The 9,479-nt window shown below is 42.6% G+C and overlaps 1 pseudogene; it reads left to right on the top strand.

Annotated features, from left to right (window-relative positions):
* The first annotated feature begins 8,590 nt into the window (after window positions 1-8,590).
* Window positions 8,591-8,740, top strand: LOC116268783 (annotated as a pseudogene).
* Window positions 8,741-9,479: the final 739 nt, after the last annotated feature.

Here is a 9,479-nt window from a genome sequence, read left to right as displayed (position 1 = left end):
GACAGCCCCCATAGTTAAAGAATCTTCAGCCCCTGCACACCCTGGATCTACCACCAGGCAGGATGATGAAGAGAGAGGTAGGAAGACCCTGCTCTCATGCCCCCTTCCCAAAGATGCCCTTCTTGACCACCCTCCTGAAATCCCATGCAATACTCGCCACACCCTCATTCTGCTTTCTGTTTTTAACTTGCACTTAGCACCACTTAAAACAATGTTCTGTTTGTTTGACGGCTTGCTCATCATTTTTCCTCTGTGACTAGAAGGGTAGCTCCATGAGAACAGAGACATTTTCTTTCTCAGGACTGTATCCCCAATGCCTAGAGCACTTTGGGATATACATTAGGCATTTAATACATATTTGTAGAACCAGAGATTGCAAGACAGAGACTGCAAGATCTAAGCAGATCTGGGCTTATGTAAATGCACACACATGCACCTAATGAGCCACATGGGCCAATAGGAAAAAACCCAGGGACCTCAGTTCAGGTTCTAGTTCCTCCCCTTACCTACTGAGCCACCTTTACCAAGACTCCAACACTTCCAAGTTTCACTGTCTTCACTGGAAAATGGGAATAACAGTGATACTCGCCTTATCTATTCATGGCCACTGTCTCAGCAAACCCGTAAGAATGTAAAATGCTGACAGATTCTCAAGTCTACCAGTGCCAAGAGAATGACACAGTCTATAAGATAGAGCCTTCCAAAGAGGGAGGAAGTACTGGACCTCCGCATGACTCCTGAGTTTTGCAGAGATTGGAGAACTGGGGCCCCTCACTTTTCACTCTCCTCCCCAGTGACATTGGGCTTCTTTAGTGCTTCACTTTAAGTCTGCTGTTTCCTCTACCTGGAATTTCCACAACCCTGCTTCCCCGACATAAGCAATTCCCAACCTTTTTGGCACCAGGGACCAGGTCCTGGGAGACAATTTTTCCACAGATGGTGGAAGGGTATGGTTTTGGGGTGAAACTGTTCCACCTCAGATCATCAGGCATTAGATTGTCATAAAGAGTGCTCAACCTAGATCCCCCAAGTGCACAGTTCGCAATGGGGCTCACGCTCCTATGAGAATCTAATGCCACAGCTCATGTGACAGGAGGTGGTGATTGTGACAGTGCTCCTCCTCTGTAGCCTGGTTCCTAACAGGCCACAGACTGGTATGGCTTCATGGCCTAGGGGTTGGGGAGTGGGATTGGGGATCCCTGCCTCACACCATAGACCCACCCACACATACTCACCATTGGCTCTGGATGTAAGAAGTCCAGAAGCACAGCCCAAATTTCTGGTCTTCTCTTGAACCAAATGCCTACTCAGTAGCCCACTTCTATCCTGAGGATCACACACTAAAAGCCTTGTCCCTCTTTAACTGTGGCTTCATCTCACAGAACTGTTTGTGCCCACGTGCTCCTGGGCCCTCTCCTCCCACTTTTGACATCCCTCATTCCTTCAGCAATACCCCAGAGGATCTTGTTTATGTTGGTGACTAGATACCTGAGGGTTACATGGGTGGAGAAGGAAAATGGTTGTCTCCCATAGAACAGTTGGAAGTTGACCTGGATGGAGACACGTCGTGTACCATGGCAGCTCCCCTAACCATTTCTGGGATCATATCAATCACTTCTGTGCCCTCTGTGTTGTCAGATTCTTCAAGTTCAGGAATCATTTCATAACATCTCAGCAACTTTAGAAGCAATGATAATAATATTTTATACATAAAAACAACAGTTAAATTCAATACTTGAGGAGACCATTAGTGAAGGCATGTATTTTGGGTAAAAATATTGAGCCATTATTTAAAATTTAATATTACAAAATGCCTCTTCCATCACTCCACCATTCAAAATCTCCCTCCTTCGCCAGTAATTTACAATCGCTGGCCTATGTATGTTATAACAAATACTAGGTATAGATCAATGGGAAAGCAGAAAAAAAGGCAAACTGACTTTTTGGAGCTAATTAATAAGAAAATACAAATGATAAACTATGTTTCTAATGCAAGGATCACCAGGGAACACCACATCACTAGAATGATGCCAAGCTTCTTATCTCATCATTCAGGACCTTGGAGATTCTAGCAAGATCAGAACTGCTCAGCTAAGCCCAACCCCAGTTGCTGACCTAAAGAATTATAAGCAAATAAAATGTTTATTCACATTCTTATATGATGGGATGGTTTGTTACATGGCAAAGGCCAATACACTTACAACGTGATTTAAAAAACAACTGTCAAAAGACAGCCATCATTGTTAGAAAGTTCTGCCTTCTCTCAATCCTCAGTATAACCCTGAGTCATCCAGTTGTTTTGAATACCCCTTTCTCCATTTTATTAGTAAATCCAAATATTAAAAATTTCTACTGATGTTGCCCGCTTTACAATTACTTTTGCCACTGAGGTAGGTAGTTACTCTCTCTTGTATGCTTCTAGTGTAAGTTAGAACTAAATCGTCATACAGTTTTATTCATCTTAGGGTCTTTAGTACCTAGCACAGTAGAAAGCATGCAAAGGAACATGCATGGATGTTCTCCAGGTGGACAAACAGCATAGTGGTGAATTAAATGAACTTTAAACTAAGAAAGTCCTCATTTCAAATCCCAGCTCTACTACTTACTAGCGGTGCAACTTGACTAGCTGTGACTTGGCTGTGTAGAACAAAAAACTCAAATGGTGCAGTAAATGAGATAGTGGTAATTTTCTCTCATTAAAACAAGTCGGGGGTACACAACCCAGCACTCTGCTGGTGGCTCCATGGTAGTAAAGGGCTCGGATTTTTCTATGATTCTCCTCCATCACTCTTTGCCTGTGATTTCCGTTCTCAAGCTCATCTCCTGGTCTAAGATGTCTGGAAATGCTCCAGCTATCACATCATTGTCCCAGGCAAGAAGGAGGAAGTAAAGAACACACACACACACACACACACAAAAAAAAAAAAAAAAAAAAAAAAAAAGATGCTTCTCTGAGGCAAGTTATCTCCTTTCACCTTTCATAGAGCCCTCTCCGCTTAGAAATCTCAACAATGAATTTTTTATTTTTTTTAAAATTTTTTTGAGATGGAGTTCCACTTTTGTCACCCAGGCTGGAATGCAATGGCGCAATCTTGCCTCACTGAAACCTCCACCTCCCGGGTTCAAGTGATTCTCCTGTACTTTTATAATTGGGCACATTGTCACACCCCACAATCGATATAACTTCTGTCATTAAAGAAGGAAAAATGCATATTGAAAGAAACTTGGAGTCTCTGCAGCATTCAACTCTTTTGAGCCTAAGTTGTCCCATATATGCAAGGGGAATATGAATTTTCCAAGGTGACAGTGAGAATTTTATGAGATAACTCACATTCAGTGCCTAGCAGAGTGTCTGCCTCACAGGAGATGCTCAACAAATGGTAACTATTCTTAATATGAACTTTTGTGAAACGCTTCTAGCCACTATCTCTCCTACTTGACTATATTTTAAATGTCTTAGAAGGTCTGAGCCATCCATAGTTACTAATCCTTCTTTTTCCAATGCTGAGCACCGTGTCTGGTACACAGTAGATGCTTCTCAAATACTTGTTCAAATAAGGTCAAATGGAAGTTAAGCATTGTAAATACACAAAAAAAGAAAATCAAGAATCTGCTAAACTCTTCTACCTCCTAACACAAATGCATATCTGGACAAATTGTGGCTGTGTGTTTGGCAGTGGACTTTGCAGAGAGCAAGCCTGAGTAGAGAATTTCTTTAAGTACAATCAGCCCTCAAATGGCCACTCAGCAAATGAAGGCAGGCTATTCAGTTACTGTAATTTAGTGCCATCTACAGAGTCCCAAGAAACTCAAGTCAATATGAATGTTTAATAAACAAGAAGCAAGTAGAAAAAGAGCAAGAAATTATGGCCATCTCAGTAGCCTAAAGAGGCTGTTCGTTCAATTTTCTTTCCTTAAAGCTCATTCCCCTGCTGTATTTCTTCCTGTTGACATAGGCAAACCTTTTGGACTTTCCAGCCACCATTGGGTCTCAGAAACTGGAGGATTTACATCTACCAACAAGAGAGGAAGACTTTCATAGGATTCTACTGGTGATGAAAGAGTCCGATACAATTCACATGGCATCCAGAGCCTCATTGATCTAGCCATGCCAGCCTTTCCAGTCCTGGGCACTCTGCTAACCCTGGAAAACAGGCACTTAATCCGCAAACAACTTTAAGAAATAGGTGTCATTTTTTCATATTTTAAGGATGAGAACATTGAGACTCAAAGAAGTTACATGACATATTATGTAGGATCATTTAGTTGCAACAGATAGAAAAACAATGCAAAGTTAAACCAAAAAAAAAAAAAATTAAGTGGTGTTGACCTCATGAAAAGCTAGATCCTGGGGTTCAACCACTGCGTCAAAATTCAATCATTCTTAATCTGTCAGCCTTGCTTCACCTCTGTTTGGCTTTATTCTCAGACAGTCTCCATCCCCAGAGTGTCAGACTGGCCCCAGCAGCTCTTTGTCTACATGGATCTTAGAGTCCACGAGACCACAGAAAGAGAAGGTCTTTTTCTTGATTGCACTGCCAAAATCTTGGGAAGAAATCTGACTGGCCCAGTTTGGGGCACATGCACAACTCTACACTAATCGTTCTGGCCAAAGAAAAGGTTAAATAAGCCTCTAGGACCAGCTGGGGACTCAGTGAATTCAATCCCACACAGACCATGTGCGTTAAGCAAGATTAGGTTAGAATGGGAACATGGTTATTCCCCCAAAGTCTAAAAGTAAATGCTAACCTCATTTACACAAATCAGAGGCAGGTAGCAGAGTTAGTCTTTCGTGTTGGTTTACCTTTCTCTAAAGCTACAGCTGTTTTTAGTACAACATTTTGATGCCAGAGTCATTAAAGACTGAAAAGCTAACGTATTTTTAAATGAAATCACATTTTGTGGATGCTTACTTTTGCTAGACACTGTATAAGACATTTTTTATGTGTGTTGTTTCGTTTAAGTCTCATTATCGTGAGGTGTAGAGAGATGAAGGCACCTACCCAAGGTCAACAGCTAGCATATGAGGGAGGTAGGATTCACCTGTCTATTTCCACTTGACAGATACCTTAACCCCCATGGGATCCTCCATTTCCCAGGTCTGCTCAGCACTAGGCACAGAAGTAGGTTAGGTGTAATTTCAGCCCTAACCACTGCTGGAATCCATCTGAGCAGAGAAAGAGGTACTTCAAGCACCTTATCATCACCACTGGGAGGGGAGATACCATCTGCCTCAGCCCACCATGCAGGATGTAGGTCTGGGCCCCTGAATGGCTGCAGCCCCTGCAGATCCAGCCACATCTGACCAGCGGATGAAATGGATTATTTTGTTGGCTTCCTGCCCTACTTGAACTCTAACTAATATTAGAGCCATGTTCTGCAGCCAAGCATACTTGCATAAGGCTAGAACAATTGTTCCAGAGCCTCAATTGTGAGGCTCTGACTGGCCTCTTCTCACAGGGGTCAAATCCTAAGGCTTATGCTCCAAGCCTTTAGTTAGGGCCATAACCTACAGTTAAGGGAGTTTCTCAGAAATAGAATCTTCCAGAAGACTAGTCTCACTGTCCCTGTAATCGAATGATTGCACAATCACTCTAATCCTCCATCTTTCCCTGTGTCTACACCCTTTACAATGAAACTTTATTTCCTGCTATCAAGAGGTAGAATCTATTTCCCATCTCTCAGCTCTGGGCTGGCCTTATGACTTGCTTTGCCAATGGAAGGCAGCAAAAGTGACCTTGTGACAACTCTGAGCCAGACCTCAAAAGGGCAGCCTGGTAGGAGGAGAGAGACCATGTGAGAAGGAGACCCCTATTCAAGCCAAGGCCATCCTAGCCCAGCCCACAGCCAGCTGAAGCCCGTGAGCCAGCCCACACAAGATTAGTAGAGCTACCGACATGAACCACAGCTGTTTGCAGATAGATACTTGAACCCAGCAGAAAGCAGAAGAAAAGCAGGCTGACCTCTCAATCCACTAACAGCAATTAATGCCTTAAGAAGTTGAGTTTGGGAAAAGTTTGCTATGCATTAATAATAAAAGAATATGTTAACTGATACAACCTCCAGACATCCTGGGAACTTTCAGATGTCAAACTCAGCCGAGGCCAAGCCAAGGTTCCCAAACTCTTTGGACCTATTTGAATATCTTGTCCGTTTCATTCCTCACCATGAACCACACCGTGCCCTGAGCTTCACTCTCCTTCTCCTGCTCCCAGGTGAGTTCCTAGCAGGGATATCAGTGGGGCCTGACCAAGGTGTGATGTTCTAAGCCCTAAACAGCCATTAGTAGAGCACATGAAAAGGGCAGAAGATGCATTCCTAGCCGGCAAAGGACTTGCCATCCACTTGAAGAAACATGATGCACATCCAAAAGGCAATCAACAAACGATCACCACACTCTACCTTGTGTAAATTTTAGTGACTGTCAGAAAACTACCAGCCAGTCTGTCTCAAGCACTGAACTGGAACTTCTTGAGGGTAGGACCAGGTCTAGATTCTCCACAGATCTCCAGCAACTAATATCTGCCTAGACCAAAGCAAATACACAATGCACATATCCTGAAGGAATGAATAGCACAAGGCAGCTGCCTCCAGTGCTAAACTGAATGGTTCAAACAACACGGGTCAAGAATTTCAGATGTTTGGTGTATACCAAGGACCAATAACTTTAATAGGTGAATGAAGGAATGAATGAGTGAATGAATGTGTGCTTCACACATTATGGATATTTATTATCTGTGTGAACAGCTATGGAAAGAGTAGGGGAGGCTGTGTCAGATGACCCAGACTCCCTGCTCACTAACCAGGCTCAAGCACCTTACTCATTTGCCTCAGTTTCCCCACTATGAAATGAGACCGAGTCAGAGGATTTCTTTGAGAATCAAATGCCATCATTTGTTTCTCTATCAAGCGAGCAATAGTTAAGCATCATAAGGCACTACATTCTGGTGACTTGGAGACAATAAGGCACGGCCCCAGCGGTAAGTGGCTCCAAGTCCAGGGCAGGGCCATCTTCATGGAGATGAAAGCAATGAACCTGTAAGTGACAAAGCACAGCACAGCCAAAGGAAGGGGAGCCACAGCCAGAGAGAACTGAGCTCATACAGCACTCGCCAAACACTCAGGCCGTGCAGGGCTCAAACTAGCGCACAAAGAAGCCTGTGATAAGAAATGCTGACCTCAGTCACCTGCTAAGCCCCGGCTCCATGCCAGTATATGTCTTCTACATTGGTTCCCATCTGTTATTTTCCACCTTTCTTTCTCATTTACTTTTGTCACAGTCCATGGTGTTTTTCCATTACCTGGCTTCACAGGGCCGCCCCGCATGTTCTAACCCGCGACCCTCAGTGACCCTGACAGAATGAGACAGTGTGCACAAGCCTAGCCTAGACTCCAGCTGCCTGCTGATGCCAGAGCCCCGCCCAGGAGAGCTACATGCTTCTTTGAGTTTTACCATCAGGTTTTAAATCAGTCATAAACAGTGTTTGAATCTCAGCTCTGCCACTCAGCCACTTGCATGATCTTGGACAATTTCCTTTATTTCCCTGATTTTGATGTCCTCTTTTGATAAGTGAGATAATGATGCCTATATCATTGAGTTCAAGAAGAATAACTGTGCTTTGTGAGTATTTCTTATGTGTGCTGCATGTTTCTACATATTTTAATGTTTTCACTGTATAGTTCTTATAACAGCAACTATTAGCACTTCTATTTTACAGATGGAGAAATTGAGGCATAAGGAGGCTAGTTGTCTTACCTGTGATAACAGACAGCTAGCAGTCACAAGCCAGGAGTTTAAACTCAGACAGCGCTGCTGGAGACCACCCTCCTTACACTCTGCATTTCATTTTCTGAATTCAATGAGTTAAGGGCATAATCCTGTGTCCAGTGCAAACCAAGTACCCTAAAAATAGTATGTATCATTCAATTCCCAAGGCACATGGGTAAAAAATAAAGTTGCCTGGACTCACATTTAGTAAAATCTCTACTCCATGGATGAGTGATATAAGACGGAGACAAAAGATTATGACGACCCAGAAAGCTAACTTCTAGAGCAGTGGTTCTCACCTGGGGATAATTCTTCATTCCTCCCTGTGCCCCCTGCCCCCTGCCCAGGGGACATTTGGCAATGTCTGGGGACATTTTGGTTGTCATAATTGGGGTGAAGGTGCCCCCAGCAACCAATATGTATAGACCAAGGATTCTGCTAAACATCCTACAATGCACTGGACAGTACCCCACCAAAAAACATTATTATTATCTGGCCCCAAGTCTCAATTATGCCAAGGCTGAGAAACCCTGTCCTCAAAGACGGAGTCTGAGCCACGTTCATTAATATGGGCTAACTGCTTAGTACCCAGTACCTACAAACAAATACTCACTTCACAAATACGTACATAAATACATGGATGGATATATTTTGTCAATTCTAAAATGCCGTCAATTGAACAATGTACCATCAATTCAAAAGAGATTGCTCAGAAGAGGGAAAAAAACCACCACATGGACCGCAAGACACATCCCCAAATCAGAAATGTTCAAATGTGCATAGGGATTGGTGGGGGATGTGCAGCTTAGAATTGACTGAGTAATACTTACCCAGGGGAGATACCATGATCACAAAAGTGGTTTTCCCAGGGCAAGATTCATCCATTGCACTCCAGATGTGACCCCTATGATTTCCCCAAATGTGAGAAACTTGACTGCTCAATTTGTGGTTATAATTTTTTAATTAAAAAATAAATGAGTGAGTAAGTAGAGAATACTCCTTATGTTTTAAAATCCTCAGATCAAAGAAGAAATCATCTTTCTATTGTGGGGCTCATTCAGCCTCCAGACAGGCAACACAGTAGAGTGTCAAGATGGTAAGATGTTATCTTGAGCCTCAAGTGATTGGTAACACATTGAGTTGAGAAGGATTACAAGCCAATGTCGCAATTTAGCACAAGCATCCTTGAGTGATTAGTGATGTCTGCATAGACATGGGAGAGCAAGTAATGTCATGCATGCACATACCTGCTGTCTTTATTATAGTCAAAAGAACAGTGAACTTTGAGTCACATATTTAGATTTGAGCCTCAGCTCACCCACAGAAGATCTGTTCCTTTGGGTATATCAGTCTACTTCTCTGAAACTCCATCTATTCTTCTATAAAATGTGTATAATAGATCTTAGTTCAATTACATGGTTGTTTTAATGAGCTCTTTGGGGTATAATAAAAATGCTAATTGTTAACATTACATTATAATGAGATAATCTATTCTGGTGCTTCTTAAACTGAAGTTTTCAGGTAATATCTGAAAACTGTTCTATTTTCTATATTTCAAAATGCACTCTGAATATCATGTAATGGTACACCCTCACAGGCCATTAGTTAATCAGTACAGCGTGTTGTGTAGTAGTTTGTTGAGGTGACATTTTTTGGAGAAGTTGTAGGCCATTCTTTGGGCTCATCTCTAGCTTTTTAATAGCTAGATATC

The sequence above is a fragment of the Papio anubis genome, chromosome 8 (assembly GCF_008728515.1).
Source record: "Papio anubis isolate 15944 chromosome 8, Panubis1.0, whole genome shotgun sequence".
Classification (NCBI taxonomy): Eukaryota; Metazoa; Chordata; class Mammalia; order Primates; family Cercopithecidae; genus Papio; species Papio anubis.
Note: the sequence above shows the minus strand (reverse complement) of the source record. Positions and strands in the feature narration are given on the sequence as shown.